A 27,235-nucleotide genomic window follows, 5' to 3' on the forward strand; every position below is an offset into this window, starting at 1 on the left:
ATGGTTACTTGAGGGGCATCCATCTGTGTACCCTTTCTGGATATAAGGCATCTTTATACATTTGAGCTGACCTGTTTATTCAGGAAGCTTGTGTTTAGATTATTGATGGTGACTTATTAGTTATACCTAAGTTATATATACACAGTGTCTTAGTGGGATAGGGAAGTTCTTTCCATATCTGAAAGAAAGGTCATATGGGATGCCCACCACTGAATGTTAGATGAGTATCCGTGTTTATAAAAGAATGCCATATAGATATTGATAAAGACTAAAAGACTGTGCATATAGTTCACTCATGGTCACCTAAGGGCATTCAGCTTCCTGCTAAATCAGGTCCAGCTGCAGGAAGTCCATCGGTCCATTGAGTAATGGTGACCAGAGGATCTATTTTTTATTATTTTTGGTTGGAGTATCTGCCTCGTGGCAGCATAATGTGCTACATGCAAGCCTTGAGGATGCTGTTTAACAAATGATGATGTGAATCCTGCGTTGTCCCAGGAAGGGGCTGAGGTATGCCATCAGTGCAGTGGGAAGCTGAATTGCATTTGTCTTAAAAAATGGATAGTTTTTGTTAAATTTCTGCCTGTGGAATGCACCTCAGAAAGACTACACAGATCAGCTGCCTACTTTCAACTATAAAATATATGTCCCTGCAAAGCGATGCTCCCCGTACCATGCACTTGGGCAGGAGGTGAGGAAGCACATGGCTTTATGAAGTACTTTGGATTACATGGGCTATGTTTGGCCATCTATCATCTGTGCAGATTCCATAGTATCCTGTTGAAATTGAGGTCTGTTGAAATTGAGGTCCTGTTGAAATCTGACAGCCCCTGGCCAGTGTCCACAGATCTGCTTTGCAGACCCCGTGTCCTGATGACCTCTCAGTAGCACAGCGCAGTGTTAATAGAGGATGTGGCTTTATGTGTGCCACAGATGAATTAACTGCTCTGTTGATTGGGTTTGCCAAATCTGTTGGGATAAAAGTATTAAGTAAATACAAAATGATTAAAATCCAACTCTGTAGCAGGAGTGCAGTGTGCCTTTTATTTCCTCTTCTAGCTGGGAAACCAGTGATGTTAGAAGCACTGTAGACTAGAAGTCAGTAAGAAGGTGATTTTGATTATGTTTCTTAAGTGACAAAGTACAGCAGTAGGACAAATCGGGCTACCAAGGGCTGACTCCTTTAACTGCCATCTCCATCATGCTTAAAATAAATCATTGACTCCAACAGTAGAAAAATATATTTCAACATTAATTAAAAATAATGCAAGAACACTTTATTTATTTGAAAAAACGCATAACCTTCCGGTGGAAGTGTAGACTTTCTCCTGTGAGAAGTGATCGGTCCCTTGGGAGATCTTTTCTCCCTATCCCTTGATGATGTCAGTGAGTCCTTGATTAGCTGCTGACATATGAAATTATGGGGGGTCAGTGGGGTTAATGAGAGGCTTCTTTATACAGCCATGCCCATACACTGTCTCCCTCTCTCTTCCTCGGCGTTGAGTTGTATGGTGACCTCGGTGACAAAGTCAAGAGAGAAAATACACACTATGATATCAGCGCAGTCTAATCAGCGGTCCTCTGTTAATATCTAATTATTTAATAAAGGGGTGATGAATTATTTGCTGCCCAGAGTTCTGTACGAACCTGAGGCTGATCTCTGTGGAAGTGCTCTTCAACTGCCTCCGCCATATTGTCATTGATTAGCTTTGTCATGTTGAATATATTTTTGCAGGTGTGACTTGCATTGGAAATCCTGTTCCACCCTGGGGATGCGGGCAGACAGAGTTTGTCATTGCCAGTGAGGAAATGTGGCTGCTTGTGAACCACCAGGAGGACAGACGGACATGTGCATGCCAGGTGGGTTTGTGGGGCTGGAGCCTCTCATTGCCAGCCTTCTATAATGGTGCTCTTTAATTGCTGTAACTCCTCTGTGCCCTTGCTAACTATACTGTGAGAAGAAATTACTGATTTTACAGTTCCCTCTGCACCTCTGTGTTGACAGCTCGGTTTTCAAGGAGCAGCAGTTCTGCTGTCCTAGAGAGGATGCTGTTGGGTCAGGGTGTGCTTGGGGAAATCTCCTGCCTTCTCCTTCGGCCTCTGCTTGTACCCATTAATTTAAATCGTCCTCCTTTAAGGACTCAGCTTAGAAAAGATTTTCTGAGTTGGAATGACCTTAACATATGTCATGCTTTCTGCAGAGTGGGTGAAGATTATTTCCATATTAATTACTGTTGCAAAGTTTTCCTTTCCCAGCTACATGCAATTCCCGTCTGTTCCTTCCTCTTCGGGTTTTCCTTCTTATCAGACTCCTTCCCCTTATGCTCCTTCATCTTACCTTGGAAAAATAGGAATGGTTGAGAAATTGTTTTACTGAAATCATTGTTCTTGACATAAATTTATTTCAGGATATTATGCCCATACAATTAACCTCTCCATCTGCATAGTAGGAGACATAGTGTGGCTGTGGGGGCTTTTATCCCTTGAATTACCTTTAAAAGTTGTCCTAATGCTCTCATTCTATCAGGGTCCTTGCTGAAATTTCAGTTTTTGTGTAGTTTTATCCAGGGAATGCTGGATGAAGAAATTATTTTATAGGAAACAATATGGATACAATTCACCTGGGCCAAATAAAAGCTTTCTTATGCAAATGTGAATGTGAAATGTGTGGGTGACAAAGGGTGCTGATGTCAGTGTCACAGTTCTCCAGTTTTTAGGGTGTAAGTGATTCAGAGTAAGCTATAAATATTTGCTGAGACTAAAGCAGTTACACAAGTGGGAATGCTTCTCTTTAACTTTGCTTTTGATTTTGCCTATATTTATTCTTAAAGTATGTGGGTATACCTGTGTGAGTGACTGAAGGGGCAGATCATTGCTCCTGTTTAGCTCCTGCTACAGACAGTTCATTTGGCTCAGAAAGGAGATGTGCAATGTAGCTCTCATTTCTGAATCCATTGCAAAGACACATCTTTGCACATGTGAGCATCAGTGGTTGGCAAAGTAAGGATCAGTTCAAGTTCAGTACATGCTCCAAACAAGTGGAGTAAGCCAAGAAGGCTTGGTGCTGTTGCTGTGATGTCCCACTGCTGCCTGCAGTGGTAAAGTTCCCTGGGTTTCTATTGCTGAAGTCCTGGTTGGTTGATGTCCCTTGTGCCTGCCCTGTGGGATGGCCCTTCTTAACACCTCGAGTTTCCTCAGAATCCTGAATTAAGCATGGGGAGTGATTCAGGCTCAAGGCTTCTAGGAAAGAGATAATTGTTCTTTTATTATTATAATAGATCAAAATAAAATCAGCCTGCACTTCTGAAATGGAGTATATTTTTTTTTAGCTGGAGAAATGTACAGTAATTCTTTTACAGTGTTATCAAATGGCGTAATAAAATAGCAAAAAGCTTCTCGTTTTCTAGGCTATTTATTTTACACACTCTGTTTGAATTGGTGTGTATATTCAAATCTGGGGTTCGTTTTGGAGCATCAACCACCCAAATGACCCACTGAGTGTCTCTAGGTCCTAAAGCTGCTAAATTTTGTGTGTACAACAGTGTACACATTCTTTCTTGCCTATATTTACACAAACAATTAACTTACAACAGTGAATGTATAACAAATATTAATGCATGGTAATGGCACTTAAGCATCAGAAGTACTATTGCAGTATGCAAATACCAGAAAAATGATGCTAAAAGAGTTCCCAGCATTTATTTAGTACCTGTGGTATCTGGCACACAGCTGAAATAATTGCACATGCGCCTAAGTAGTTCCCTGCACGTCTTAATAAAAAGCTCCTCTTTGCTGTGTACTTCTATGGTAAACTTACAAAACTTGGTATTGCCAGAAAGATTCCAGATTACTGCAAGATCCCCAGTTGCCATTCCTGTTTTAATCTTTTTTTTTTACCAGAGAATTTAGTGTTCTTTAACTTCTGCCGTCCTGTAGGTGCCTTCTTACAGTTCGTTTGAAACTCTGTTCACGTGTTTGAGGAGCAGATCAACCCCATCTCTCTTTCTGTGCCCTCTTGCTGTTCCCAGAGTGGTGCTTGAGAACTGAAAAAAAAAAAAAAAAAAAAAAAAAAATAGAAATATACACAGATTTTGTGCCCCAATTAGCAGTGCTAATTGGGGCACACAAGTAAATTGCACTCTCGCCTGTGGAGCTTGTCAGGCAGTCAACCAGAGCACTGAGTCACCAGGAGCGTGGCTCCGACCCTGAGTTACTGGTTAATCAGGTGCAAAATCAGAGGGCCTGCAGGAAGGACATAGCCCAGCCATTGGCTATCACTACAGAAGCTGCTTGGGGCTCTTCTTCTTCCTTTCCTTCCTTTTTTTTTTTTCCTTTTAAAGGACAAAGTTTAAAATAACCCCCTACACAGTTTGGAAGGAGACTGCTTGTAGTTCACATTATGTGCTAGGGAAGGAGCTGTGTGTTCTGTTGTCCAACCATCTATACACCAACTGTCTAGGGGAGGTTTTAGGGATGACCTGATCTGGCTGTGTATCATTGTTCATTGCAGGGGAATTGGACTAGATGACCTTTAAAGGTCTCTTCCAGCTCTAAGGATACCATGATTCTATGATTCTTTCACAATGGGAAGCCAGTAGACTGACCCTTGTTCCCACCACCAAGCAGTGGCCATTTGGAAAGTGTCCTTGGATGGGGAGATTTGGTTCTAGTGTGCTGGGATAAAGGTTCTCATTCATCAGCGTTATAATTTACCCTCCACAAGGAAATAAGAATTTCCTGCAGATACATTTTAGTTGTAGGCATTTTTGCTGTTTAAGGACAGAGCAACACAGTCATTTTTAAAGGTAGGATATCACTGTTGCACATTGTGTTCTCTCTGCATGGCTGGGAATGGGATCCAGAGGGACATAATGGGGATGGGAAGGAGCAGTGCTGACCTGGGGTGGAGTAAAAGCTGCTCCACTGCTTGTATGGCTGGTAAGACATCCATGGACTTCTGAGAGCTTCATCAGTGCTTCAAAAGAAGAATAATTTATATTTCAGGCTCTTTCATTGGTGAGAATCACTCATTAGTCGCTGTTTGTGGTTTAAGATCTGGGATAGTGTTCTGATCCCAAATCTCTTTGTTGAATATATATTGAATACTTTTTTTCTCCCTTAAATACTTTTAAAATGTCACTTGCTGTAAGGAACTGGATCCACTAGATGGTGGTAAAGACCACCGACTATACCTTCTGTATAAAGAAAAAAGCCAGAAAAGTTAAGCCTGCATTACCCCATTCAAACAAGCAACGAAACAACCCACCAACTAAATCTACCCTGTGAAACTGATAGCAAGCATCAGAAAGCTGTGCTGCTTTGAGGCAGCGTTATTGTACTGGGAGGATCTCTGGATTAAATTGTTTTGCCAGGCTAAATATTGAGTAAAATGATTATGAATAATTGTGGCAAGTTTTAATACAGATCAGAAAGTAAATTAATCCTGTTCTAACTCATGGATCATGGATCTCTTTTTCTTCGGATACAAATGAATAGTAAACAACATTTTGGCAATTTTTAGGTTAATCACGTAGAACTGATTACTCAAGAAGAAGGCCATTAACATTTAGTCAATTTATACCCTACTATGTGACAAATGAAAATTAATGTTGCTGTTTTTAAGATATCAAATGGGTCACGATTTTAAGAAAAATGATTTCCCCTAAAGATAACTGATAATGATGGCTGAAGGGTAGCACCGAGCAGCTTAGCACCATTCATAATTCCCTAAACAAATACTGAGGGAAAACAAATAAAGCTGAGTCTGTCTGGTGGGGGAAGAGGCAGCACTTCAGCTGTTATTTGTTGGGTCTTTTTGTTGTTTTAGGTGTAGCATTCCGTGTTCATTACTTGTTAGCCATTTCTGATGGAAAAAACATGATTAGTGGCATTCAAACCTTCATTACCAACAAGCAGGTTTTGCTGTTGAGCACTGTATGCTCTTGGTGACGTTGTAGTATTGTATCTTGGTGGATCAGTTGTTCCTGTTGGTAATGAGTTAATGGGGATGCCTCTTCAGTACTCAGATGCTCTGGTTTGAGAAGAAAATGCTTTGCTATGATCAGCAGAAGCGATGCAGGGAAGTTTCCACTGGCGTTTGCAACAAGTTGGGATGAGAAATGCATGCAAAACAAGTAGGGAACAATGATCTTTAGGAAAAAAAAAGTGTTCTTTGTTCTAGAAATACATATTTTATACTGTGGTACTATCTCAATATTAGACTGTACAATGGAATTCTGAACAAGTGTTAAACAGGTATGTGTTTCTCACCTCCTATCATTTTACCTTACGGGAACAGTGCAGCTCTGGGTACATTTCTGTGCCTATGTGACATGTTGCTGTCCTTCCCCATAAAATAACTACAAGAGGTCTTGGCCTTTTGCAGAACCAGCAAAGCCCTGCCAGCCCAGAGCTTCCTCTGTTGCTCAGCCAGGGAAGTGATGGATGGGGCTTTTGGATCAGTGTGCAGGAGCTTTCTAATAGAGGAGGTGCATTAGGAAAGACATTTTCACGTTTGTTTTAAATCACGTTCCACATTTTTAATGATTAAGTTGATTAAGTTGCACGTTATAGATTTAGCCTATTTTATATACCTATGATCAGAACAAAACTTTTCAATTTTATTGAGTTTAACAACTTTTCAAACTGCAACAATATAAAAGACTTTTTCTTCTTTTTTTGGGGGAGGAGGAGGAATTTATGGAATTTATTGCTCTTTTAGGATGGAAGACAAACACTCAACTCATGAGTTTCCTGTGAAACGAGATACTCAGTATTTGTGCATCTGTAGAGTGATGGCTTCTCCATCCACAGCAGTCCAAACCCAATCTGTGTGACATATAGGACCCATTTCAGCCTTACAAGAGTGCAGACATCACGAAGTAGGATATATCAGTAACTGTGCCAGGACTGACCTTTGCAACCTAAGAAGTCGGTGATTTGTGGAGACTTGTTACATTTAGTAATCTACATTTCTCACTGCTTACAGCAGCATTTTCACTATCATTTTTTTTCCTGGGGATGTTGCATGCTGACCAGCTCCAGAATCCAAGTTGCACAGTTAGGAAGATAAACATTTCTGAAAGGTTTTAAAGGAGCAATTTTGTTTGGAAGCAGCAATCATATCTGGGTTTCTTTGGGGGATTGTTCGTTGCGGAGCAGCTTGGGGATGGAGTAGATGTGGTTGCATCTCAGCATCCCTCCTTGCAGTGGGGCCTGATATTATTTGGGCACCCCTCATTCTTCATCTGAAATTGTGTTGCCAACTGAAACAAAAAGAACAGAGAAGCTGTAAGTGGGCCATTGCTATAGAACTGGTGAAAAGCTGTGTTCCTCACTAGTTCTTGGACTTCAGGAAAAGCACGGGTGGTTACAGCTGAGATTTGCAGTTCTGGGTTGGATTAGAGATGTGTCTCCAGCAGATGGTTTTCATAGACCCAATGTGGCCATTGTGCACACGACTGCAGCTTTTCATTCTCCTTCTCTCTGGCCACTTGTTAATATTTGCCTTGCTTTAGGTTGATGCGAAAAGCAGTGCATGATGTGCTGAGAGGGTCATGACGTGGCAAGATCATGCTGCCAGCCCTGAGGACAGTTTGCCTGCAGCATAGCCTGGAGATAAAATTTGAGCTATTGGGCTTAATGCCTTACTTCTTCATTGGTTTGAAATTTGCTTTCTTTAGACATTCTGCTCCTGCAGCAAGCGTGCTTGAGCTGCTGTCAGCAGCCATGGGGCCAGAGCCATCCTGGAAGGGGCAAGAGGGTCCTCAGGCTGTCCCATGTTGGGTCCCTCTTGCAGACACCTAAATTCCAACTGCTCTTCTCCTAGGAGCTTCTGAAAATTGGATGTTTGAAGGTGCATTGGCCTGCTTCTCCAGAGAAGTAGTGTACTTTTGGAAAGTTTAGACATATGTATTGTTTCTGTGTCGTTTACTGAAGTTGTATTAATGCCAATGGAAAAAAACAAACAAACATCCCTTGGTAAATGAGGAAATGGTTGGCTGTAATGGTTGTCAGGAAAATTCTGATACTGTTCTGTTTGCTGCTAAGTGGCCACAGGGAGAAGTCATAACAGTAAAGAGATTTCAGAACAAAAGTAACGTCAAGTTTCATTGTCTGTTCTTGCTGTGGAGAATTCCAGTGCTGCATGCTGCAGAGATGTGGAATCCCCACCAAGACCCAGGGCTGGGGACAGGAGCTCTCATCACAACCTGGTCCCAGCATACAGACAGCACAGGGGGTTGTGGGTGAGGGCAGTGCCAAATATTTCTAGCCACGATCAAGAAATGGGTTCTTGAAGCATTTCTTCCTGTGCCAGAAACTTTTATCTTCTTATATTGCATACACAGTTCAGAAGCAGAGCGCGTCCTGGAGAGCAGTGGTTGGTCTTCTGATCTCTAAGATGCCACAGGAAATGAAGGACATTTTCCTTTTCCCCACGAGATTTTTCCAAGTGCCAGTTGCTGTATCAAACTGAAGGTGATGACCATTTCCCAAACATTTCTTCCTTCAGAGTCACTATGGAAAGGGGAACAGGAGCTCCTGTGCTCACTGACTGCCAAAAGGAGCTTCTGACAGTGTTCCCTGTAGATTACTTTTCTAAGCCAGCCTGTCTTCACAGACTCATTCTGCTCTTACATACGGCAATAGGAGCGTATAGCTTAACTAGCAAGCCCAGATTTTAGTTATCACTGAACCAGTTAAAAGAAAAACAAAGTATTATTTTAACCAATTCTCGCTCTACTCAGGCCTAAATTATTATTTTTTTCTTCAGCAACAGGCATTTTAATATGTCACTTTTCAGTTCCAGCTCAATAAGCAACCATTTATTTACAATTTTAAAGCAATCTTCAGCCTAGTCAGGTAAGAATTATTTCAAAAGAATAAAAACATTTTCATTTCCCATCACTGACAAAAATGAAAAGAACATGAGTTATGAGTCTTGCTGTGTTGTCTTAAGTTGATTACTATGGAATGATTAAAAAACTAGCTGTGCTGTCATAGCAGAAGAGTACATTATAAGTGTAATAACAGCTTAGGGATACAATCCATCAATGCCGTACTTGGAAGAAGAAAAAAGTTGATCTATTTCTTTGGTCATCATTTTCAGCATATTAGATGACAAATAATTGTACATTCATCAATAACAATAGATTAAAGTTGAAATGATTTATTGCTATTACACTGTTGGTATGATGGAGCACTAGGTCACTCAAGCATTGATAGGGTCTGTATTTAATTTTCACGGGTCTCTTAGCAGAAATAATAGACAGAGAGGAAACCACCTGAAACAAGGTAGATCAAAGTTGGTGACAAATGATTTGTAGATTTGTTCTGGAGGTGGCAGCCCTCGTGCTTGGTGCTTGGAACCACTGAATTGGGCAGCCCTGTGCATTCCTGCTCGGCTGAGCAGCCATGGAGGAAACCTGGAATACCACTGCTGAGGGTCAGGCCAGTCAATAAGGAGAAACTGGAGCTCAGTGTTTTGTCAGGCTTTGTGTAGGATGAGTTATGTTGGCAGCGCCATGCTTCCCTGCTAGCCTGCTGGTCTGCTTGAAAAAGTACCTGGAGTTGCTGCAACAGAGCAAGCATCATTTCTTTCTTACACTGATTTTAGGAGGAAGCATTGTTGTTAAGGTCAGTGATAGGGTTTAGGAACTTTGTGTATGTGGTATGGAAGCCACCATCAACTGTAATGGTGAGGGAAGGGACTGCTAAAAGTTAAGATTTCCCTTTCTTATTAGTTGATAATGAGAAACAGCAACTATTTTGATAACATTTATAACAATGGAATTCCATAATAATCATTAATGTACCAATAACATCTCAGTGGAATGAGAGAGAAGACAGAGAGAAGCTCTCCCAGTCCAACCCTCAAATGATATCACTGCTGGAGTCCTCTGTGCTTCCTAAGGCTTTAGGGTAGCAATTTAAAATGCCAACCAAATTAAAGAGCATTATCATTTCCATAGTAAGAATGTCTCAAAAGGCTGTAGAGTTTTGTGGGGTTTTTTTTGTTGTTGTTGTTGTTGGCCTTTTTGTGTTCATACTCTCAAAACTTTATACATAGAGCCGAATTCAGCAATAGATGGCTCAGAATTAATTCTGTAAAACTACAACTACTAAGAAGCTGATGTGTTAAGTTAGTTTCTCTAACTTTGGAAAATGAATGGACGCTGTACATAATCTGTTTTCCATACCTGCCTACACACTGATGATGTGGGATTATAGGAAGAACCACTTTATTTTAAAGTAGCAGTTGTAGTTGTATTCTCCAGCTGAAACTCTGTGGGGATGAACTTCCATTTAACCCAGTTGGGATGTGCTAGTAAAAGTTTGCCTAAGCTCTAAGAGGTATTTAAACTGCAGAGATATTTGGATTCATCCTCCAGACATTCCTACCTGCCAATACATTGCCAAAAGTAAGTGACATGAATAGCAAAAGAGTTTTAATTTTCTGTCTAGTCAAATCTTAGTATATCACACTCAATTTTCCTTCCTCAGTAATCTAAATAATTTCCCACCTTGCTCATGATGAATGTCTTGCCAGTTCCTGCTCAGTCCTTCCACTTTACACAACCTAATTAAAGAAAACATTCCATGATTGCCTATTTTTCCTCATGCATGACAACCTATTATTTTTTCTACCACCTGATTAGGGCTTTATTATCCTTGGATTTAGATTGATTTGCTGGGCACTTTAATAAAACACTACTTGGTTTGATTTAAAGGGCTACAGGTTTCAGTCATTCATAGAATTACTCTTCTAAGTAACTCGTGCTCTCAGTGCTGGGTGGGCTCCCTGAAAAGGGATTGGAGGGTACTGTGTTATAAGGTAAAGAAATGAGAAGCACAGGCGGTGTTCCCGTTGTGTGTGTTGTTAATATTTCTATTGGAAGCAGTCAGGAGAGGACATTTTGCAATATAATTTGTCAAGAGTGATAAATCTGTTTCATCATTTCTGTCAAGAATGGATCCCGTGTATTAAAACTACTATAAATATTTTCTGAAGATAAACCAAAACTTTCATATGATTAAATAATAATACATTTATGATGACAAATTACATTTACCATGTGTTATCTGAAACGCGAGACAAAATTAGGTAGTTAAAGTTCAAATGGATGGAGATCAGTTTTGATTTAAAATCAAAGGAATTTTATTAAGTAAATGAGATTTTCATCATTATTCCGTTATATCTAACATTCTCTTCTTTCAGAAATATTACTTATGAGCTCAGATGATTTAAAATAAGAAGTGAGCTTATATTATAGTTCAGTGAAGAAGTTCAGGAGCAGACCGGCTCTGCCAGTCACCTTGCTGATGACTTCTATGTTAGCACGAAGCCTGCAGCCTGCTGGATCCATCCTGGCAAAGCAGTGCTTTGGGATCCCCATGAGCACAAAGCCTTACTCTTTGATTTCATGCTGCTCATTGCTTCATCTTGTAGGAAATAGGCAGTATATGGCACTCCAGTCTATGAGCTTGATCCACTTGCCAAAGTATTTAAACTTACACATGGTTTTTGTCTTCTACCATTGCAACTTTAACACTGGACACATAAGGTTTATTTATTATGAAGATGACCTTTGGCTGGCAAGTTGGGTGCACTACAGATCCATCTGTGTATCTGAAACCCATTCATAGCCACATGCTCTGAAACAACCTCATCCTCCTGGTCTGGCAACACTTCAGTGTCCATGAAAAATAGGACAAAATAAACTGGCATTTTTGTTCTCTTTGATATGGAAAGTATATCTTCCACTGTTTCTCATGATTTCCTCCTGGAGGAATTAGTGGGTGTGGATGCACTTCGCAGTCCTGATCACCCCAATAAATCTGTTAATTTACTTACGAGCTTACATTTGATCACTTTTGTAGCTGGAGAATAGGAGGAGCTTCCTTGGAGTGAAAATGCATTAATTTTCTAGTTGGTTTACTAATTTCCCTGTATTTTGGGTGCTTTGAGAAGTGAAAAAGAAGGGGTGTGTGTTTGCAGAAACACGGGCTGTGGAGACAATTATGGTCAAAGTAAACAAAAGGATCATATAAAAGCCAAGTTGTAGTACTAAAGAGACTTAATAGCTATAAACTGGTAGCTATTAGGTTCTAATTACTCTCAAATAATTACGGAATAGAATAGTAAATGTTATTAGCTTACTTTAATATTCAACATAAAACATTGCTTCCAATGATAATTTACTGTTTGTTCAGCTTTAATATATACACATGTAAAACTGAGCTACTTCATAAACATCCTTAATAAATCCAATGGTCAGAAATGTGAGGAGGAGATCTATATGCTGTGTGCCTATACTATGCTTGCATTTCATTTAAACTGCTGTTCTGTATTTTGTCTAGAAACAAATACGGAAAAAGGAAAAAAACAACAGCAACAACAAAACAAGCAAACAAGATGAGAATAGAAGTTAGATGTGTAAGTCTGGTTCAGGTTTCCAGAACTTGAAAGCATCACTCATGGTCATGTGATATACCCATCCTCTCCTGTCTGCTGGTGTTTGTGACTTGGTGACAGGCACATATATGTATCAGAAGATCTGTTTGTCCTGGCTCAGTTGCCTGATCTTATATTGTATCATTTTATTTGGAGAGTTTATGTAAAGATCTGCTCCCTATAACTAGCTGCCCAGCGCAGGTCTCAGATTAGCCTGAGTTCCAGTGTATTTCCAAGGTATTGCTGAAATCTGTGTATAGCTCCATGACATCCCTCAATCTTTACTATCAGTGCCTTTTTTCTCCGTATTTTGTTTTACTTTGTGCTAAAAGCATGGAGTCTATTTTGATGTATCTGTAGCTGCCAGTGTGGCATGGAAGGGATGGAGGATGGAGTGCTGTAGCTGTATTGGATTAGCAGTATAGGGAGGGGTGATTCAGAAGTGATTTCTTCCTCCTCCTCACCTGCCACCCAAGCCCCAGTCCTTCAGCTCATGTAGAGGAAGGATGTGCTGTAGCTTACGGCCTTCCTGTTTGCGCTGAACTGACATTTTATTCCTTTGCCTTGGATATCTTGCTGCAGATAAGAAGATGCTTTTATAAATCCTCATTGGCCTTAGCAGGCTGAGAAGTTGACACCCCAGTAAGGGAGAAGGGACCCAGCAGGTGTTGGTCTGGCAAGCTCAGTTGCACATAAATGCTGCATGCCGTCCCCACCTCCAGTCCCCAAATTCTGCTTTGTATTCACATAGGAGGATGCCCACGCCGGGGCTGAGGAGGACAGAAAAGGGAAAAGAGAAAAAGGGGTACTGCAGCCTACTGCCAGCTCTTCTAAATGTAGCCCTGCATGCTACATTAGCATGCATTAATCTCATTTTTTTTGATTTTGCCCGCAACTGAGAATGGATAACTTTTTGCTTTTCTATTTGCGATAATGAAGTGTTCCTGATGTGGACAATTAGCGACTTTTTGTTCTTGGGAAATTATCTAGGTGTGTCACTCAGCAGCCTGCGCAGCTGCGGCTCCGACCAGCTCCGTGCCAAAGGCGCGCCGGCGAATTCGTGAAAAGAATCAGCCAGGCCTGTACTTAGTGTGGCTTTATTCAATTTCACATTTCTTTCTCTTTTTTTTTTTTTTTTTTTTTCTTTTTTTTTTTTTCTCCCCCTATAATTTCAACTTGTTCACAAAGTCTGCGCCAAGCAAGAGACAGATAGGCAGAGTGAGAGGGCAGTCACGGCTCGAGACGGCGAGTGGGGATCTGCTGTGCTGGCGGAGCCTGGGCTGCCCTTCTTGCTTTTAACATCCTGACATTTATCATGGGGTTCAGTTCTGTACCGTTTGTCATGGAAAGAACTCCAGAGAAACCTTTTTTGAAAGGTTCTTGCGGCAGGCAGATTTTCAGCCTCAAGCTGTTTTAAAGGTGGGCAAAGAGAGACACCAAAATCTACATTTAAACTTCATACAGTGCTGTATATTCATAACCCAATTCCTCCTTCCTTCTGCACTGGATAAATACAGCGTCTCACTGCTCTCCCATTTTTAAACTTCATCGTGGGAGATAATCACCCAAGTACATAACAACAACATCGTACAAGCACAAGGAAATATGTCTGAAATTCCCTTTTTTATTGTGACATAAGATAGTACTTCCAAAATCCCAAACTGAATTGCTTTTCAGTAGATAAGCATCAAAAAATACATTTCCTGCTTTCGGTGAAGGTGCAATAAGGTGCTATATCAGTGTAATAGTTCAGAATGATATGCTCTACTAGTATTTTGATGAATTACATGATTATAGCTAAAATGAACACTTTCATCATGCCTGAATTAATAATGGTGGTATGATTTGGCAAGTACTCCTGCAGTGTTCTTTACCTCATCACTTCAGAAGACAGAGTTTTAGAGCCCATCCTTTGTCTCTACAGAACACAGGAATCCTTTACAGCTTAAAAACACAAGAGGCAAGAGAAATGTGACAGCTTTAAAAGAGAAAAAGAAACTATTGCATGCATACCTTCTCAAGCTCATCATGGCTTAATTGGTTTATTTTTCACTGCCTTATTCCAGTGTCTAAGGCAACTAACACTGTGTCAAAAAGAAAAAGATCAGTACGGTTTTTGAGTGCGAGAATAGATTTAGTGTATTTTATTTCAAATAATGAGTTTCCAAATGATTCTAATGTCCTTATAAGGACATCATTTTCTGTTAGACCATCAGTTTTGCTTCAGAACTTGGGTAATCAGTTTGTTCACTTCTGAGTCTTCCATGTTAGTTGACTTATAAATGGACCCACGGCGTGATTTTAGTTATTTTGAGTGAAGCCAATTTTAGGGCTTTTCTGATTTGTCCAATGCTGTGCGTTAAAATCTCCACCTGGGGAGCTTCTCCAATACTGCATGTCTGTGTATCAGTACAGCACAGAGATAAACCTGCACAGCTGATGCCATTATAGTATTATTTAGTCGATAATAAATGAAGGCTCTGAGTCTTTGCAGCTGTCATCTAGTACCTTTAATGGGAATTAATTTTAATTGAAATAATAATAATAATCAATCTGCTGTAGATAGGAAATGTAAACTTTTGCAGGCTATTGTGAAAAATGGTGATGTTCCATGTATCAGAAACATCTGGAGCAGATGTTTCTGTAATTATGACACACTTGATGATTATGCTGTGTTCAATGGCCTTTGCTGGTACCCCTTGAAGCTGGTAATATTACAAGCTTGTGCCGGTGCACCGAACTGGAAGAGAGGAGATTCTTTCTGGGGCAAGACCTGTTCCTCTCTGTTTTCCCAAGTGCTTTCTGTCAACTGTTTATTTTTTTCTTTCTTTTGGTTAATCATTATCTTCTGTGTTTGTATCAAGTAGTAGTTTTGTGCCATGAAATATCTCAAGTCTGCTGATGCAGAAAGTAGAGTAAACATTAGCACACTATTTTCTGAATCTGTATTATAGGAAAAATAACATTTGATGCGAATGAGATTATAAGAGTTCAGTATAGATATTCTCTCAAGTTGTGAATGACTTTGTATCTTTCTATTTAAGAGATCTTATCATTGAAGGCAAAATGTATGGAAGAGTTTAGAGATCTGAGCTGATCACCTCAAGTGAGAGCAAAGGGAATTTGGCTCGAGAGGGCTTTACATATCTTTCAGCACATATCTTGTGCTGCTGGAAATCTCAATATAATCCCTCTGTTGGGCCAACAGTTGCAAGTGCCAAGAGGCAGGTTGCTAGTACTGCTCGGGATTAGCCCAAATGCCAAGCAGAAACTTGGCAGAAGAAAGTTAAGCCATTTGAAATACAGGACCTCACTCTCAATTAAGATTTACCAAAAAGTCCTGTGCTGAAACATTATAGATAATAGATAATAATGGATAAAGAGCTTTATACCCCTGCTCCTCATTTCAGTAAGACACGTTCACCAGCCTCTTCCATTTCTTGGTGAGAGCAAAGTCAAACCAGATATCTTGCTCCCTACAATAGCCCTCCTTTTGAAGCATGTGCTTGACACAATCTTGACTTTTGCCCCTTATCCTGTGGTGGGTAGAGAAGCACCATGCAAACTGCAAGTGCTGTGTGGCCCCAAGGCACAAGGTACTCCCAGGGACCTCAGATATGATAGAGAGGAAGATGGCAGTTGGGGATATTTGAGAGTTGTCTGCTTGCTTTCTCCATTTCAATACTATCTTCAGCAGATTCCTCCTCCACCTGCCAGCAGCTGTATGAGGTACTGCTCCTCTCTGCCTTTGGGTTTGTGGTCAATAGATGCTATGTTAATTAATTTATTGTTATTATTATTATTATTATTGTTGTTGTTAAGTTTTGGTGCAGGATATACTAGTTTGGGGCATTCTAGTACTGTAAAGTCTGTTAACAACTTGTGCATAGAGGTACAGACCCAGTTCAGCCTCTGTTATAGTTAAACAAATTGTAATTCTGAATTGATTTCTCCTATGGAAATATCAGCAATATCAATTACAATGTCACTAGAATAAAAGAGGAGGAAAAGGCCTTTTTACAAGCCTCAAGATGATCATTTATAAATAAACTAAAACAAAGAAGCCTTAACAAAAAATCCCAATAGAATCTGCCATTGATAGCCTTTGCTTTTAATCTGATGCAAATAAATCTTGCAGTTACATATCCATAAAATAGAAATAACAAAGCAGACCATGCTGAAGTAGGTATGGGGGAGCAGGAGAGAAAAATGGTCTTTCTTTAATTAAGAGTATATGGTGATTTTCTGGTATTCCAAAATCAACAACTCATTCCTGCCAATTTCCTGCCAATCACCTCATTCCAAAGAAGGGTTTTTTGGTTGGACTCTGCTTAGAGGTGTTGCAGGATTGCTAGAGTTTCCAAATCCAAGTGGTCATTGGAGTTTTCAGTGTTGATTCTGAGAGCTGATCATCAGATACCAGTACTGCAATTACGTGTGAAGCTCAAATTTTAGATCCCTTGGGAACTGCAGTGGGTTGAAAGGAAATCTGAGGAAATTAATAGGTTTTATGATGTTATGAATTTTTAAGATGCTTTTTGAATGGAAGCACGGATACTGTCAAAAACTTTTCTCTCTAGAGAGTGCAGTTACTTTTCACAACTTCTCTTGGCTTAGTTTAATAAATATTTATATATATATTGAAATTTGAAAATATTTGGCAAACTGGTTGGGCAGATAAATGCATGTATCTGATTTAGTGACTAAGTGACTAAGGGGTAATGCCATTGCACAAAGCTATAAATCAAAGACTTTCCTACCATGAACTTCAGAGGCAGCTGAGCAGGACATGGAAGGTAGAATTTCTCCTGTTAGTTGTTTGTTGGAATGGCAATTTCACGTGCTGTAGTATTGTGTGCATTTTTTCTCCATTTAGAGTGTTATTTTTCTATTGATTGCCTGGGATCATGCAAATGGTTTGTATTGCGTGTGGTGAACATAAATTCAAAAATCTAATTGAAAAACCCTATTTACTAAAACCTTCCTCTTGGGTGATTTCTGCATTGTAAGTGATATGAGCATCTACAGATCTCCAGTGCTGGACACAGCGCTGCTTGGTTTGGAAGATCATTACTAGGGAGATCTGCCAAGGCTTTTTGTATATAATTTTTAATAACAGTAACAGAAAAATGGCACAGCCTCAAGTCCGTTCCTACAACAGAACAAATCGTGTAACCTACGAAGTCAGCAGCTTGCTTGCCTTATGCTTTCTGGAACGTGAAAACATCTGACCAAAATTGCACTAACTGAAGGTGAAGTGCAAAAATGAGATTTCACCCTGCCAGGAGCAAGCATTACCCCTTTGTCATGCACACTGTAATTGCCCATCTGACGGTGAGCTCAGAGATGAACATCACCAATCTCACCCCACAGACTACATATGCTGGAGTGCTACACGTTGTGTCAACCCACTTGGGCATGAACCATCAGCGTGCAGAGCGTTGCTAAACGCTCTTGTTTTTAGGTCATACAGATGCAGATCATCCTGACTATTTCTCCAGACAAACTGCTAAATGCTACCTTGCTCAAAATCTGTTGGACATTGCCTGTGTGCTGCATTCAATGGTGATTTTTTTTTTTTTTTAATATAAAAAGAGATACAAGTAATAATATGAAGCTCGCTTATGAGGCCTGCTTAAAACGGTGTATAAAACAACCAAGTACAGTAAATTAAACATGATACTCATTACATAAATACAATTATATTTATCAGCCTTTTATAACCACACAAAGCATTTACCAGTAAGAGTTATTTTGGAGTAGATAATTCCCAATTAACTTTTACTACTTTATTTTTGCTAATTTAGTTAGACTTAATTTTTCAAATAAAAAAAAAAGAAAAAAAAAACCCTGTATCAAATGACATCTCTAACTATTACACTGGAGATGAGATATAATTAAAATGTTATGTATATAGAATTGCAGCTGATGGGAACCTCAGCTTAAACTCTTATTTTTGTCTTTATTTGATTGTTGCCTGCATTGCACAGATAACATGATTGAATTGCTAGATGGCTGCGTGCCCACGATGCCAGCACCCTGAGCTCAGAGACGAGAGGAAAGAAAGAGCTTGAAAAAAAAATTACTTAGAAAATCAAGCAGGTCAAGGTCTGGCCTTGTATGTGCTGAGGAGCCCCCTAAGAAGTGCTTCTCTGACTGTACAGTTCTCTTCTGTACAGCTGGTTGTGTCCGTGGGCTTGGCTCAGCAGCTCACTTGGGCAGGGTGTCCCTCCCAGTGATCTAAGATCTTCAGGCTCTTACCAGCTCCTTGTTTTCTTAAGGATGCTCTTGGGATGAAGGACCCTAGGGTGGGTGTCTTAATTTCACTGTATTTTTTTAAAGAAATCCTTCAAAATAAAATGAAGGGCAATTTGAAAAGGCTTCCCATCTAGTTTTTACTTCTATGGTTTTTACTTTGTCTTGGCAGTTATGGCTCAGAATCTACAGCAGTATTCAGTGTAGCCATCAACATCCCACTACAGACATTCCCGTGTATCAAATTTGCCATCTGTAAAACCAGAATAATCTGAGCACACTCCTAGAGAAGGGCTGCAATGTGTGGGAAGTGCCCTGAAGCTGATCCTGCAGGGTGCGTTGTGAGATGGCACCAATGCTAACATGTCCTTTAACTTGGCAGGGTTAAATGCGCTGATGGCTGTTTGCCATTGATGTGGCCATGCAGCCTTCAGATCAGGACAAGGCTTGGGGGCTCATGGGGTCTACCCATGACATCGGGTAGACGTGCTCTGTGGTTTTTCACAGGGGGAGGTGCACTGGAAATGCACAATATTATTAAACGAAACCTCTCTTAATTTCACCTGTCAGTAGTAATTAAAATGTAAGTGCAGTGTTGCTAATTGTGTTTTGAACAATATAATTTTAAAATGAAATAAATGCAAGCTCCAAGTGTTCAGCACAGCTCTAAGACAAGAATTAATGTGTTTCACCAGGGAAGGGGGACTTATGCTGATGGTAAGAATAGGCGCTATCTTTCTAAAGGCAAGAGCTGTTACAGACCCACTGTTCATTACTTTGGATGTGTCACATTTGCTAGTATGACAAGATGTATTATGGACGAAGAATTTTACAGATGGAGAGAAACATCCATGTAAGTTGTTTATTTGATTTTTTCAATATTTTTTTTCCTTTCTGTACTACCCTGGCCAACCTTGGGATAATGGAATTGCTTTATGCCTACTGCACTATCATCAGGCTTTGGATGGCTGCACAAAGGCCACTGGCAACAGAATAAGATGGCTGTAAAAAAATGCAAAAAATTGGGATAGGAAAAAAAAAGAAAGGAAGGTACAACCAATAACTTGCCCTTAAATTTAAAAGGAACTAAATGAGGAACTTCTGGACAATTTATCTTGCTGTTTACAGATAACAAGTCACTTTGTTTTTATGTGCTCAGTCTAGTATTCCATAATTTATTTGAAAGAAGATGAGAAATAATGTAGATAAATGATGAAGTGTCAGGGTCTGACGCTCTTAAATGAAGCTATTATGGTCAAAGAGAAAACGTAAAACCTGCGGCTCATTATGAGAGCGTTCTACTTGTCAGTTAAGTGAAAAGGCCTGGAATGATTTCCAGTTTATTTGTCATTGCAGTTATTAAAGCTGTCTTTTTGGTGCCATGAAAATGAATTGAAGACTTTATTCGAAGTAAATTTGTACTAAAGCTTTCAGATGTATCTTATGTGAGTTCAGTGAGGCAAGAAAACAGCTTAAAAGCTGAAATATTACAAGAAGGCAACTACTGAAGTCCTGAAACACATAAGAATATAAAGTCTGAGGAAGTTACACGAATAAATGAAGTATTTCATCTCTTGGGAAATAAAGCTTAGTTTTACTATATTGTACACTTAGACAAAGAAATCAGCCCTTGTTAGTGGCAGCAAAATATTGTCTTTCATGGAAATGTGCCTGGTGCTCACTTTTATATCAAGCTATTAATTCTGGGACAACTTATCAGAGAAGTGGGGCTTCTCTGCTCCAATTTGCATTGAGCGTCTTTAGAAATGCCACCTCTGAGTCAAAGAATAGATGTTGTATCAGTGGCAAGATTAGTTTTCTTAAGGTCATCTTGACTAATGTGGCTCAATAGCAGGAGAAAACAGCTTATGGGAGCTACAGGGTTGGTGAGAGCAGCCCATGAGGCTTCGTTTCCCTAATTGAATGTCCGGGCTCCAAAACATGACATCTGACTACAGGGAATGGGAGACATTACTGACGTTTTTATCCCTCTGGAATTAGTCTTCATGTGCTTCGTGAGCCTTCTGCAGCTCGGAGGTTAGAGTCAAATTTTAATTTCCCTCAGACTGAAATCAAGTTAGCCCTACTACTGAGGTGATGGTTGACACTCACTTATTGCAGCCCCTTGCTAAGATTGTTTCTACTGAACTGTAAATCTTGTATTTATATAGAAAAGATTGATAGGTTTATTTTATTCTGCCTTGTCCATTGCTCTGGATTTCTTTTCCAGTAGTCGTGTTCTCCACAACTGCTTCATATTTGCCAAGACAAATTAGTGCACTTAAACTAGGTCCGAACTGTCCAAAAGGAAATTAAGAGTCCTTTTTATTTGTAATGGAAAGCTGTAGGAGCACTAAACTGAATGCTTAACTCCAAGCTCCAGCAGTCTTACAGCAGTATAGTTGACACTTTATTGCAGATATTACAAATGTTATGACATGTCTTCAGGGTCAAGTTAAAAACAAAAAGGGTTCCACGTTCTCATCAGAAGTAATCTGTCAGTTTTGTCATCAGATATTATAGCAGCCCTCAGTAGCAGTGTCACAGTCAAGGGTTTATCAGGCTCTGTGGTATATGTATACATACTCTGATTTCCAGGGGTTTATATCTGCAATAAAAATTCCCTCTGGGCTACAACTTGGCATTCATAGCCCAAAGGGATTTTTTTAATTTAAAAAAAAAAAAAAAGTATCAGTGAAGAGCACAAAAAAATCTTTAATTCTTTTAAAACTGGCAGATTTCAAATATTTAAGCGGCCAACGCTCTTTACATAAGAGACCATTAAAAAGGACAACTCAGGAAGGGGATAGGTGGCAGAGCAGACAAGTGCTTTGTGCTCATCGCGAGTATAAGTGTTGAGCGTTTGATGAGATGTATAATTAGCAACACATTTCTAAAGCTCTTGGTGTCTCTTTCTATTGAAAGTGTGCATGAGGGAATTAGGATGTCTGATGCACAAATATAAATCATTCCTTTCTCGCCACCCTCTGCCGTGGTCTTGCAGAACAGGGCTGATGCAGTGTAAGCTGCTCGGATAAACACAGCCCTGTGGATGCACACATGGCATCTGCTTGGCACAGAAGCAGGGGACTTCATTTTTACAGCTGCCAGTCTGGTTCTCTTTTACTACTCTTTCCATTCTGGTAGCGACCAAAACATGCAAAGCATGGCAGGGATGTTCAGAGATATGCAGGAAAGGAAATAAAGCAAAGAGAAATTCCTATGGAAAGAATGATTGCAAATGGCATGCACGTACTGAAGGGCTTAGTGATGGTTGAGACTTTTGTTAATTATTAGGTGATGTTGTGGGGTATGATACATAGAGACATTTTTTACTAAAATGTGATGAAAGCTTGGCTATCTCTTATCACTTCAAAAATTCCAACTTTACGCCTTCGTTTGCTTGCCAAAACCAGACCCTGTGTGAGTGCTTGCAAGTGCTTTGCATGGTATCTTGTTGGACACTGGGTACCACCTGCTTCTATTTGCTGTCTGGCTCAGGGGTACCAATAGAGAACAGGGCATGTTAATGAATCTCTCTGGGTCTCCATGAATTTTTGGTAAACCAGCAGGAAATGATGCTGTTATGTAACAGGAACGGGGGGAAAACAGGGCAGCCCTCAAATGTAGCAGCCCTCAAAGGTGCCTGCTCTGAAGGAGCTGCTCTAGGAGTCTTGAATTAGCAAAGAAAAAGAGCAAAATCCATGCTAGGAGGATCACAACTCCTCTCAGCTTTACTGAGAAAGCATAGAGGGGATAAATATATTTCAGATTATGCTATGGACAAAAGTTTGTATCCCCTTCACCCTTCTGCCAATCTGCAAGGCTGTAGTGGCAGTGGTTGGCTCTCTGGGGTTTTGGAATTCTCAGCCTGCAAACTTTGAAGAGTCTTAGAAGCACTTTGGATTTTCAGGGCATAATTTTCTACAGAAATGGAAAACATTCCTGATTTTGAATTATTTTTCTGCATTTTCTTTTATACTTAACCAGCGTATTTAGATAGCAAAATAAGTGGTTTTGTGTTGTGTTCTTACACATGCTCCTATTTTTTTTTTTCTCCTGTATTATCTGTTGTTTTGTGGCTCATGAACTTATTCAGTTCTTATGTAGGTTGTCATCTAAGTAGTATTATTATGATACAGCTCAGCTCTGAAGGATGCATCTACCTAATGATTCTCAGGCTTTTCTATCAAATGGGGTACATTTCAATGTGTGGGTATGAGAGGGGAGCTCACGACACCCCTGACTGCCACTGTGTTCCCAGTTCAATCTGATGCCCAAAGAAGAATGGAAAGCTTTGCATTGACTTTGCTGTGAGACTGCTAGCCATCTGACTGCACAATATTAACAGGCCAGATGCTGAGGATCAGGGTCAGGAAGAATTTTTTATCTTGTTCAATGATGTCATTGGAGATGGGACATAAGGTGGTGGGTTTTTTGTTTTATGCTTTTTTTTTTTTTTTTTTTTTTTTTCTTTTTTTTTCCAGCTCATGCAGATGAATAAAAGGCAAATAGACACAGATTTATCTCATTGTAGAAGAGGGAAATGGTCCATTAGTTCAGTGTAAAGGCATAACAACATGGGGAGCCTGTGAAATGGTGTGCTGGAAGATAGAGGATACATTTCTGTTGCAGGTCATATGCCTTTTCTGGTATCCTTTTACAAACTCAACTAGGGAAAAGAAAAGATTGGAAAGATTGTTTCTGCAAAATCTTGAGCTGAATGAATTGAATTCCAGAATGATTGTTCTGGAAAAGGACAGAGGATGTACTGGTCAGCCTTGGTAGGTGAACCATTACATCGGGGGGGCTTAAGAAATGATGAAAGCATAATTTAGATTTTTTTTTTCTGCCACATTATGCAGGGGCAATACATTCTGGATATACTTTCACATACATTTCCACATACATGGCATCATAGGTATCACTGAAAGTAGAACTAAAGTACTATTTAAAAATTTTTACTTTTGGAAGCTTGAAAGTACCTTTTCTACAATTTGTTGTTAGCATTGTGGTAAAAGAGGTTAGCCTAGACTGACTGCATCTGTGTCCCTGTAAAGTATTTGTATAATGCAAAAGTTCAGCTTTTGAAGGAAAAAAAAGTTAATTTGACAGGTAAAGCATCAAGGAAAAGCTCATCTAAAATGTCATGTTCTTGCAACAGCATTTCCATGTGGAAGGGGATTTGCATCGCGATAACGTGCAGATAATGTTGTGCAGTAGATAAATGGTCTCATTACTGATTCCAAGTAAAACTTGAGTGTTGTTTCCACGTGGTGCTCCCATGGTGCTCACTGCCCTAAAAAATGCAAAATTAATTGAGGGCACATTAGTAAAAATGGTCCCACAGACATCCAACCTGCACAGAGAGGAACGAGCCAAAGATAAAAATCTCTGACATTTGGCTGTTCCTTTTCCCTGCCTGATTTATCTCTAATTCAGACTGCTTAACTTAACTTAAATACAGATACCAGAGTCGGAGTATTTGTTAAAGCACTAAGCTGACAAGTACAGAGCACCGGCCATTATTTCTGTTGGAGAGTCAGAGGTTTGAGCGATTCATTTTGTCGCCCGACACTCAGCACCACAATTCCTTGAATTCCCAAAGCTTTTCATACGGCTTCCTCAAGGACAGCTATCATGTCTTAGCTGCTGCAGTGACAGATGGGATACAACGTGTCATGTGATGGATAACGCTGGAGCCACAGTACTTAATCCTTCTAATACTAATAGCGGCATTATCATAGAGATTTATGAGAATGTCAGTTCCAAGTTCCCAGTTCCATTCATGGGTTTTTAAAACTTCAGCTGCAAAAAACATGCATCCATCCCATTAATTCTAATTATCATGGTTCATCTTCTCAGCAGTTTTGTACTCCGGAACCTTTCAGTGCAAATTAACGTACCAAAAAAGTGTATTAATTAATATTTGTAGCTTTTAATTTCTGCAAGAGTGTTGTCTGGAAGCAGCTGGCAGTACAGGGCCGCTGCTATTGAATCTTTGCCAAACAAGTGCAGATGTAATTTTGTTATCTCTTGCTTAGTCATTTACGCAAATTAATTTGAACAATTAGCCTTTTACTGGTCCTTCATGAATCATGCAAAAGGGATCTGCCAAAAAATTACTAGTTGACAGAAAAGAATTGGTTAACATTATGAATCGTAACAAAAAAGGTATTACTATGCTTGGGATAAAGTAAAACTTCAGGAAATACCTAAGTGGTGTGTTTCTGTGTGTCATCCATTCCACTTGACACTGTCAGAGGAAAAAATAAATAAATAAATAAAGGAAGAGTAAGCAATAGGAATTTGGGAACTTTGTTTTGGATGAATACCAAAATATAAACTTTCTCTATTGAACGTAGTCTTGTCCTCACCAGTTGTGAAGTTGTGCTGGGGTTCTTTCACGTGGGGTCATTGATGAGGCGGTGCCCTCGGAAGGACCATCAGCATTGCTCATAATCTGAAAAAAACCCACGTGTCTACAGTTTCTTGGTCATCATTCTGGAGCAAGTCTGTTATCTTGCCCAAATCTCCTTCTTCTTCATAAAACAGGCTTCACCTAAATAGATGTGGATTTAGTCTTCAAGTACCACAAAATATGCTGATGGGCTAAGACTTTTAGATAACTAATGGTGAGAATGATTGCTTACATGTGATGGGTTTGAATGACAGTGAACTCAGATATTTCAAGAAATTGAATAATTGCTCTTTTCTTAAATGTGAAACTTATTTTTAATCAGATAAGCCAGACAATCAAGCAAATGGTGCCATCCAGAGACTAGGAATGAATACTGATCTCATTCTTTGTTTAAATGGTGTTGCACAAATTATTCCTATTATTATTCCTAAACGTTCCCTCTCAGGTGACTTTGTATTTTGACGGAGGGAGCAGCTTAGCCCTGCTGGAACTTTGTTGCTCCCTGGGGCACAAATGAGACTTGGGATCCCATTCAGCCTGAGGCTTTCCTGAAGTGCTTGCTGTAGCTGGGAGAACAGCTTCAGAATGAAATCCTTGTTTTGTGGAAGTTGCATTCCAGATCAAACGAAGCTGACTCTTTGTTAGCTGAGCCAGCCGGTCCTGTGCAAATTCCATCACTGGCAGGGGAAGGTATGGGTCCCTCTCCCTCTAATTGTTTTTTACAAGCTGCGCTTTCGCAGTCTGTATTGTTATTTCCATTTGTCCATTTGATTGCGGAGAGAAGAGACCAGATGTTGTGTGACAAATCATAGCTATTTGCAATCTGTTGGAATTCTTATAAATTGTACCAGGGATCATTTTCTGATAACTGATCCTGCAATCACTTGCACACGTGCATCACTTAGAGCATGAGATGTCCTATTGAAGAGCGCGGACCTATTCATATGCTTAAATTAAGCACGCATCATGCGCATTTGTGTAAATGTTTGTGTTGTAAAATATGCTGATATTTAGAACTTGCCTGTTAAACTCACCATTGCATTAATTTCCATTTAATCAAATCACGTATTATTATTGCACCGTAAAACTTGAAACTGGTTGATGTTTTTTATTATAATACGATACGTATGGCTCAAAATTTGGCTGTAGTGTATCCTGCAGTAGAGAGATCCAATTCTGTTTACTGCTTTGTAATTCACAACAAATAGTTCCTTCAGTAAAGGGCATCAAACCCGATTCTTTTATCCGTCTGTTGTTAGGGTCTATGGCTAATCAAGAAAGTGGTCTCTCACTGATACACTAGGAAGAATGAAGTTAGTTCCTCTGTAATTGAAAGTATCAGTAGTAAACTTGGCTGGAGCTTGATTAATGGTATATTAAAATCAGAGTCTTCCTGGTGAGTGCTGGATAAGGAGTTTGGGGCAAATTACTTGGTTACTGGGAAGGCTTTAAATTTTAATCATGGAGGCACTTCAGTATCATTAGAAACTGAAAAAGACAATGGGCACTGGGAGAAAGTTATGTGAATTGATGTGCTTTTCAATCTCTTCTTCTCTGATGATATTGAGTGATGCATGGGCTGCAATTGAGAATCCTCTTGCTCCCCATGCCTTTGATTGGTGTTGTTATAATTTAATATTATACTGTTCTTTATGATCATGGAAATCAGACAAGTTAGTTGGAAAAGATGGAAGGTTTTAGTATAAGAAAAATTAGTTATAACATCCCTTTTTTATTTTTTAACGCAGTTCAATGGGAAATCAAAAAGCAAGGGTACTGTAAATTGTATTTAGAACTAGTAGAAATAGAGAAATTCTCTTTTTGCACTTGTGTTTGTTGTTTGATGTGATATAGCATTATGAACAGGAAACACGCCGAACTAATTCAAAGTCAGTTTGCTCCTACTGCTACTTCTATGAGAGAACTTCTCTGCTGCCTGAAGATGTCATTTAGATATTTTCTTCTAATAATCAGAATTTACCTGTAGCCAGTAAATGCATATTTGGATTTGCACCAACTTTGCTCAGTGATTTAAATAGTTTTAGCCCCAGCCTTCTTGCATTTTGCTGAGATAAAAGAGGCACTTTTTTTTTCGTTTTCATCAC

General features: G+C 39.6%; 1 long non-coding RNA gene across 1 annotated transcript in view; it reads left to right on the forward strand.

Annotated features, from left to right (window-relative positions):
• The first annotated feature begins 1,820 nt into the window (after window positions 1-1,820).
• Window positions 1,821-27,235, forward strand: part of LOC128077084 (uncharacterized) — a 147,089-nt gene continuing 121,674 nt past the window's right edge. Inside the window, exon 1 of the long non-coding RNA XR_008204822.1 lies at window positions 1,821-1,860. This is a non-coding gene — a long non-coding RNA (uncharacterized LOC128077084). The remainder of the gene's footprint in view (window positions 1,861-27,235) is intronic.

Source organism: Tympanuchus pallidicinctus, unplaced genomic scaffold (genome assembly GCF_026119805.1).
Source record: "Tympanuchus pallidicinctus isolate F22 unplaced genomic scaffold, pur_lepc_1.0 scaffold15, whole genome shotgun sequence".
NCBI classification, from domain to species: domain Eukaryota; kingdom Metazoa; phylum Chordata; class Aves; order Galliformes; family Phasianidae; genus Tympanuchus; species Tympanuchus pallidicinctus.